This window comes from Octopus bimaculoides, chromosome 1, assembly GCF_046866305.1.
Source record: "Octopus bimaculoides isolate indiv1 chromosome 1, ASM4686630v1, whole genome shotgun sequence".
Classification (NCBI taxonomy): domain Eukaryota; kingdom Metazoa; phylum Mollusca; class Cephalopoda; order Octopoda; family Octopodidae; genus Octopus; species Octopus bimaculoides.
This window is the reverse complement of record NC_142928.1, coordinates 42199455-42208032: the sequence shown is the minus strand read 5'-3', so window position 1 is coordinate 42208032 and position 8578 is coordinate 42199455.

Genomic DNA, 8578 nt, shown 5'->3' with positions numbered 1-8578 from the left:
ATGAAAGGCAAAGTCGATTTCGACAGAATTTGAACCCAGAACGTAAAAATGGATGAAATGTCGCTATTTTTTTTTATCCGGCCTGCTTAACGATTCTACCTGCTCGACACCTCAAGTTGGTTCGTAATATTGATATGTAAACTACTGGTGTGATAGACTAAAATAATATAGTTTTAGTGCTGCAATGGACTAAAATGATTTGATTAGCTTTGATTAATTTGAACTCAAATTTAGGATTACAGCAAATATGAGAAAATATTATTTGTTCATATTTACATTGAAAGTAATAATAAAACACACACTGAAGATGATGTGGCTTTACTATTGATAATATAGAAATAAACACCATTGATACAACACCCAACTTTGTCCAAGATACATTTCAATTCTTTGTTGGAAATATTTTCATTACTAGTGGCCCTTAGAAATAATACTGAGCATCACAAATCTTGACTTCATGCTCCAAAAAAGGTGACGTTTGAAACCTTTGTTAAAAACAATAACATTAACATGATTAATTTTTAGAGTTTTGATTATTAATATTTATGATACACAGGAAATGTTAAACTGGCATGTTATATTTCTTTTAATGATTAATCTGGGGGAAATATGTGGTATCCATCATACTTTAACTTCTTTTACCCTAGGGTATAGAAGGAAAATTGGGTGAGATTTGTGTGTGAACTTAATGTACACGTTGAGCCGTTTTAAGCTGATATTAGGTTGGTGCTTTCAAAAACTGTATTTCGAAAGGAAAATAATTAATTAGTGATTAATATGGTGTCTGAAGTAAAATAAAGTGAGTGTGATAAAATCAAAAGAAAAAATTACTGCACAGGTTGTTGCTGTTTGGTCCAGGCCAACCCACATAGAGGACACTCCAATCGTAAGACATTCCAATCGTAACCCATGACCATCCCATCTTTTTCAGACTGTATCATACATCTACATTATCCTATTATATGAGAAAGATTTGACTACTGTTTCTAGCCGGTCGATCGAGAGGCTCCCTCGTTGGCTCAAGTGGAACAAGTGGTTTTAGGTAGGGGTACGTAGAAGTAAGAAAAACAGAAGCCATTGTAGTGTCAATAAAATTGTCCCTGAAAGGACACATCTTATTGGAGAATTAGTAATTATAATGTTTAATGACAAGTAAATGTTAATGACATGAACTGGAACTGATTAAATTGCCAATTTCCCTGCAAAAGTGTGACAAATGTCAGAAATTATTAACTGAATATTGTTTGACAGCACAAGACAATCTGGTGAACAAAGAGCCATGTGGGGACTGCTACATGACACAATCACTAGACCTGCTAGAAATAGCAGCCGAATCTCCCTCAGATCATACTCTTCTGTCTTAAACCAGGAAGAACACATTATGTACTATGGATCTATGGCCCTAGGTACACTTAAAAACGATAGGATGGTCACAAGCGAAAAGCGTTTAACCATAGCTCTACTCGATTAGGGTTAGCCTGGGGCTAAATAAGAACATCTGCAAATAAACTCGTAACCTTCATTAAATATTGTTTTTAAAGCCATAAAAATGTTGAATATCGATGAATAATTCAGAACTGAAACCCATGTCAATATATTTTGATTTGCTTTGTTTGTTTTCTTCTCTTTTGTCAATATATTTATGCAATAAAACACAAGATCAAGGATGACTGAAGCACATCTAACAAGTTGACTGTAGCATTTCACAAGTTGAAGTTCAGTTAGTGAAAATGTATTTGACTAGACAGAAAATATTGCAGGCACAAAATGTAAAATACACTTAGATGTCATTATTCTAGATAAACTCATACACATCACATGTCATTATTCTAAATAGCAAGAATTTTGAACGTCAGATTTGATGGCATCTAGTTTCCCTCTATGTTACAAGTTCAAATTCCACCAGGGTTCACTTAGCTGTCTATTCATCTCAGTGGATTTGAGAGGATTTACTGAAATATATACACTCTTTACAGATTTGGCACAAATATTAGAGTATTGGGTCATGTAGTCAATAGTAACTCCTATGACACTCATGTTTCTTACATCAATCTAATCCTACAATAGTCGCCAGATATGCTTTTCATTTGATTGGGGTTTTCTTGTCTTTTGTATTATTTCTTCGTCAGAGAAAGCAGAGTGGCTGCCCATGGCCATTGGATGGAATTCGAGACTAGTGGAGGTGGGGAATAGGAAGCGAAACCACGATTTATTAGGTGCAGTCAATAAATCACTTAATAATAGGCATATCTTTGATTTACCCAGTTTCACTCAAGGCATGGAGTGATCCAATGGAGAAAAAGTATGAGAGACGACGTTTACTGAAAGAACCACGCAATGCGATCGAACCTGGAGTCATATGATTACGAAGAAAAGTCCTTTTAGTACCCAGCTATACCTGCGCCAACTATACTTCCAATTTTAATGAAATAAATAGTGATAACATCTGGTATTGACACAACATCCTATATTTTCAAAATTGACTGCTAGTCTCAGTTTTTAAAAATCATTTCAATTTGCAGTTGGAACAACTTTACGTTTCTTACGGTAGCAATAATTTTCATAAGCCATAAACTTCACATTTTTCCACACTTTTAAGATTCAGGTCCCATGTCTGAGCAGAGAACGTACAGTGAAGGGAAGTTGACGTCACCAGTTAAATATTCAGACTATGTTTAAAAGTATTGATTCGTGCGAGGCTTAAATCCACTTCGTGCCGATGAAACAATAGTAATGGTTTCTAATTTAGGTACAAGGCCAGCACTTTTAAAGAGAAGGAGTTTACTCGAATACATCGACCCATCACTTAACAGTTACTTTACTATTACTTAACTATTACTCCTCAGGGGCTTGAAAAGGGTAAAATTGGCCCCCGGTAGGATTTGAACTCGGAATATAAATATCCGAAACAAATACTGTGCGTCATTTACTCCAACGCTCTCGCGATTCTGCCTCCTCGCCGCCTTTGAAACAATAGTAATGGAATAAGGTCAATCAATTATACTTCTTCTTCTTAAAGAAAGAAAGATAACAGAAAAGGAACTATAAAGAAATTGTTTAAGTTATGTTTAGGGAGACAAGAGATAAATTTCTGCATTCCAAAATAATAATTTTGTATCATGGTGGAGTCCAGCTGTGTTCCTAAAAAAGATTCACTTGAACTGTTATCTCTAAAGAGACTTAATTCAGGTTAAGTGAGCCATTCGATAAATAAAGATCGATAAAATGTGTACTAGACTAAATAGTAAAGTGCTTGAAGGTGGAGCCTCAGTAGATTCGCAATCCAATGACTAAAACTAGTAAAAGAGTAAAAGTGAAAGATTTTTAAATAAAACTGTTTCAGCCATTGAACTGTGGCCATCTGGAATATTCCTTTTAACAGCTTTAGTCAATTATATCTATTATACTGATCAAAGTAATTTGTCTCATACATATTTTATATACTTTGCAAGGCAGAACTGCAATATCGATTTGGGTGTAACGAGAAGTTACAAAGTTGGTGCTGCTGTTATGCACAATAACATCCAGAGAAAGACCACTCGGCTGACTGGCACTCCATCACTAACCGATAGATTTCAATAATTGCGCGTTGTGTCTGCGCATTAGTTCACAGTTTGTGTGTGTGTGTGTGTGTGTGTGTGTGTGTGTGTGTGTGTGTGTGTAAGTACGCATACATGTATGTATGTATGTATTATGTATGCATCAGATGCATATGATATATGACCGACTGTCTATGGAAATTCATGTATGCTTACGACCTAGATCTTATAGTCGAAGAAATAAGGGATACGTTGAAAATGTGGAAGCAAAGCCTAGAACTGAGAGAACTAAATGTAAACAGTAACTCTACTGCCTCTTGAGATACGCCTATACACTATATCCAGAAAAGGCGTCGGCAGGAGGTCTATACTGTATACTCATTGTAAACTATATTTATATAAATGTTTAGTGGAGCCTAAAGCACGCTGACAAAGGATTACATATTTAGCGACTACGCAAAAGTGTATAGCAATAGGAAGGCCCATGTTCAACAAACTTTCAACAGCCCAGAAAGCTCATTAGAAATAGTTGACTTCTGTTGTTGCTTGGGTTACTTAATCAACAACGAAAATATAGCGAAAGCATAAAAAAAAACAGAATCAGGACCGTGGTAGAAAATATTCAAAGGTGTTGCAATAAAGGATTTCTCTTTCCTGAAGAGGTACAAATAATATGACGTTTCACACAACATGCAATGTTGCATAACAGCGAGACATACGCACAAAAACTGCAGAGGATGCATGATGGATAGAAAGTAATAAGGTGAATGTCCTCCATTAAATGCATCGTGTCGGTATATATAAACGGCGGAACACATGTGATTTAAGAGACAAACTGAACATTAAAGGAATGAAGCCCGTAACACGCAAGACTGCGATGGTACGACCATGTGAGGCATATGAAGAATGATAACCGAGAAAGAAGAGCCATGCGATCTATTTAGGAGGAACTTGTGAGGGAGGAAGTTTAGAAAGTTCTGGGAATAAGTTGCGAAGGAGGTGACCAAGGGTTGTAACAAGTAATGAAATGCTGTAATAAAGTAGACCTGTCCGGTTCATGCCAGCATGAAAAAGTGGATGCAAAATAATGATAATATTTAATACACTACATGTCCGTACGTGGTATCTATGTGCATGAGGCTCTGTGTGTGTGTGTGTGTGTGTGTGTGTGTGTGTGTGTGTGTGTGTGTGCGTGCGTGCGTGCGTGCGTGCGTGCGTGCGTGCGTGCGTGCGTGCGTGCGTGCGTACGTGCGTGCGTACGTACGTGCGTGCGTGCGTGCGTGCTAAGACAATGTGACTGCCATTAGCAACATTATGGAAAGTCGTTTCTCCTCAATCTCAATTCCCCGCTAAATACCGCCTAAGAGGCAAACATAGCTACATTATACAACTACATTAAACACAGTCTTCCACTGACCTCACTTATCTTCATTGTGGAGAGAGAGGTAGCTCCGTAACCACAATGCTCCGGCGGGATAAATACCTTAGTAGATAGATCTACCTCCTATTTAGTTCCACATCTCATTTCGATAACAACCTGTCTGTCTGCCCTAAACTGTTGCGGTTACATGGTAAATCGTGTTAGTCACGCAAAAACATAGTTTCACAGTTGTAATGAAGACGAGCTCTCTAGGCGTTTGGACAATCCGCACAATTCGAATAGTTAACAAAACGAGCTGCCATAACCGAACGTAGAACGTAGTCACAAGTTATAGAGAAGGCAACTCGTCAAAGGGACAGTAACTGTGAATTAAAACTGACACCATGGCGAGAGCACTTTAGTCTTATGGGACAAACTCTCTGGTGTTGGTAGTGCGATAAATTTCGCAATCCATACTGTAAAGTGGTTAGTGATCAGAACATCATGAAGCCATAAACACCATGCCAATCATGACAGTTACAAATACATTGAAAATTTCTGATTGTGTATACAGGAATATCACTTACCATGTTAGCGGCAGAGTTGGAAGATGTGAACAACTGACCAGGTGTGATATCTCACGATTGACATCAAACAACTGTGCCGATACTATCTTTTTCAGGTACAGAAAACGAAATAAAAACAACTCTAACCACTACTATCAGAAACTCTCTTCTTCCTGTCAAATGCAAAAATAGTAGTGGTAGAGTTGTTAAGGTTATTTCTACATTCTTAATGCAAAAATACACTGGTATAATAAAGGGTAAATGGAACCTTCTGTAACTGACTCCACGCGGGTAAATCACAAATTCTTCTCAGTAGGTAACAGCAAAGAAGTAAGTGGAATGTATATATTGTTGGCAAAGAAACTGATAAAGTAATTACTTGAGATAGCCGAAGTATGTGATAGACCAAATAAATTTGAACGAGTAATAAGCAAGACGATTGTGACAGTGATATCTGCACATGCACTACAATTAGGCTGCCAGATGAACCAACAGATCGCTTCTATGAGATCTTCCTCTAGACTGCCTCGATAACGAATAGAGACTTTGTTATATCTAGTGACTCTAATGGACATATGGAGAAACACTGTGGCAACTTCTCCGGCATATATGGAAGATATGGATATGGTACGAGAAATGAAAAGGAATCAAGGTACTTAGAGTGATCTGACCTTTTGCAATACCAACTCAGAAAAACAGATGACCACCTGATCATCTACAAATCAGACCAGCATGCAAGCCAGACGGACCAGATAGGCTTCGTAATTATCAGGAAATGAGATAAGGCAACCGACCGCGAATACTAAGTCCTTCATGATGAAGGATGTACTACTCAACATAGAAGAGTGATCAGTTAGACGAATTCAGAGACGTAAAATAATCTGGAAAAGGAAAGTACAGAATCTCAAACATTTCTCAGTCAGATATAAGTATAAAGAAGTTGTGACATTTATGATATGAAGGGAAAAGGTATATGGACCTATAATATAAAATAAACTGGAAGATTTTTACGAAACAGCTAGCTAACCATAGACCATGTCTTTGAATGAAGCAAGGTTCCATCCAGATGGAAGGTGAAATGGCAGTGGAATGATGTAGAGTATAGAGTTATAATAGGTAAGAAACAAATTTGGAAAGCTTGGGAGGAAAACTGAGGGCAGCTCGATGTCATGCAAAGTAAGATAAAAATGAAAGATTAGTGAATGTTCTGCGATAAAATGACCAACAGTTTCAGCTGTTCCAAATTGCAAAGTGTATCAGTGTAAATATTGGAGAAAACTGTATATGGAATGTTAACTGTTCGCTACCTTTACAGACATCGAGAAGAATGACGCAGGGAAATGCTACTACAAGTAGGCCCAACAAAAGGTAAATTAAGGATGAGAAGACAAAAAATCATCAGCTAGACCATCAGAGATAATTGCTGAGATACCGAAAGCATTCCGCTACGCACACCACGGGTTAGTCCCTCACTAAATCAGGTACAACAGTTATGTGTCATCTTTGATATGTGATGTATTATTACCATCATCAACTGCTACAGGGACAACAGAAAAGTTCTAGTAAAAAAAATCAACATGGGCATCAAATTGATGGACCAAGTTGCGAAAAATAACAAAAGCTTTATCAGAATTAATGAAGAAATTATTTCTGAATTTATTGATATAACATTCACTTTTTTTTTTTTTAGAGTCACTAAAATTTGCCGCTTGGTTTGAAGGTGAGTGTTCTGAAAGCATAGTAGCCATAGAAACAATGGGATGGAAAAGTCCAGAGAAGTATTGCCTGTACCAATTCTAGCGGATTGTATATAGTGGGTGCAGTATTACATAACGAAGTATGGCATTGAAAACGGAAGATATTCAAATACTGGGAACAAATGAGGTGAATATGTTCCAGCAAGGTATGTATTATTAGAATGAACAACGGAGCACAAATGACCTAAGATAAAAAAAAATGTGTATAAAAGGGACTGGCTGTATCGTGTAAGAGGGGAGACTGAGTTGGCAGAGACATGTTTTGCGTGTGAAGAATGACAGTTGGGCAAGAAGCGCTAAATGATCCAAATAGAACGAAACAACATATATATATATATATATTGATGATGATGAAGATATACACGCACGCGCGTGCGCATATATTTACATAAGCTAGTATGTAAATATATATATATATATATATATATATACGACGGACTTCTTTCAGTTTCCGTCTACCAAATCCACTCACAAGGCTTTGGTCGGCTCGAGACTATAGTAGAAGACATTTTCCCCTAGGTGCTACGCAGTGGGACTGAACCCAGAACCATGTGGTTGGTAAGCAAGCTACTTACCACACAGCTACGCAGCCCCAGTATCTATTTCAAGTTGGCACTTATTTTATCTTTCTTTATTATTGAATTTGAAAAGTTTTGGGGTTTCTAACATAAAAAAAACACAACTCAACCCACGGGTAAGCACACAGAAGTATATAACACGGTTCCGGCAATTTCTGTTTATTAAATTCTATTCACAAACTATTGGTTAATCTCTAAGGATACGTCGTAATTTCAAATTATTTCAGGATGTACGGGAGATAACTCTGACACGTCTTCACTGTACCTATTTCAAATTTCTGCTTAAATAATGGAACGGCAAATACAATATCCTTATGTATCTCACGTCTTTTTTCATTCCTCCACTCCACTCTGTATTTCATATCTTCTCTATAATAACTATTACTTAAACATTTTCTCGCACCGTCTCTGATGAAGGGATATACAAAGTATCCCGGAAATAGCTGTAAGACCTTCTCTTTATGTTCTGTAAACTATTCACAGCCTTGGATTTTTTTTATCTCATTGTTAATTTATATATATATGCATGCTAATACACGACGTACGTTGGACTCTTCCTTCGTATCATTATCGAACCTGGAGTTTAACTATAGTCTGTCCATAGCACTTATTCAGCATTACCTGACACCTTTGGGTCTTCTTGACACCAATACCTCTCATACCCTCGATACACACACACATATATATATATATATATATATATATATATATATACACAAACATACATACATATAAGAGAGAGAGAGAGAGAGAGAGAGAGAGAGAGAGAGAGAGAGAG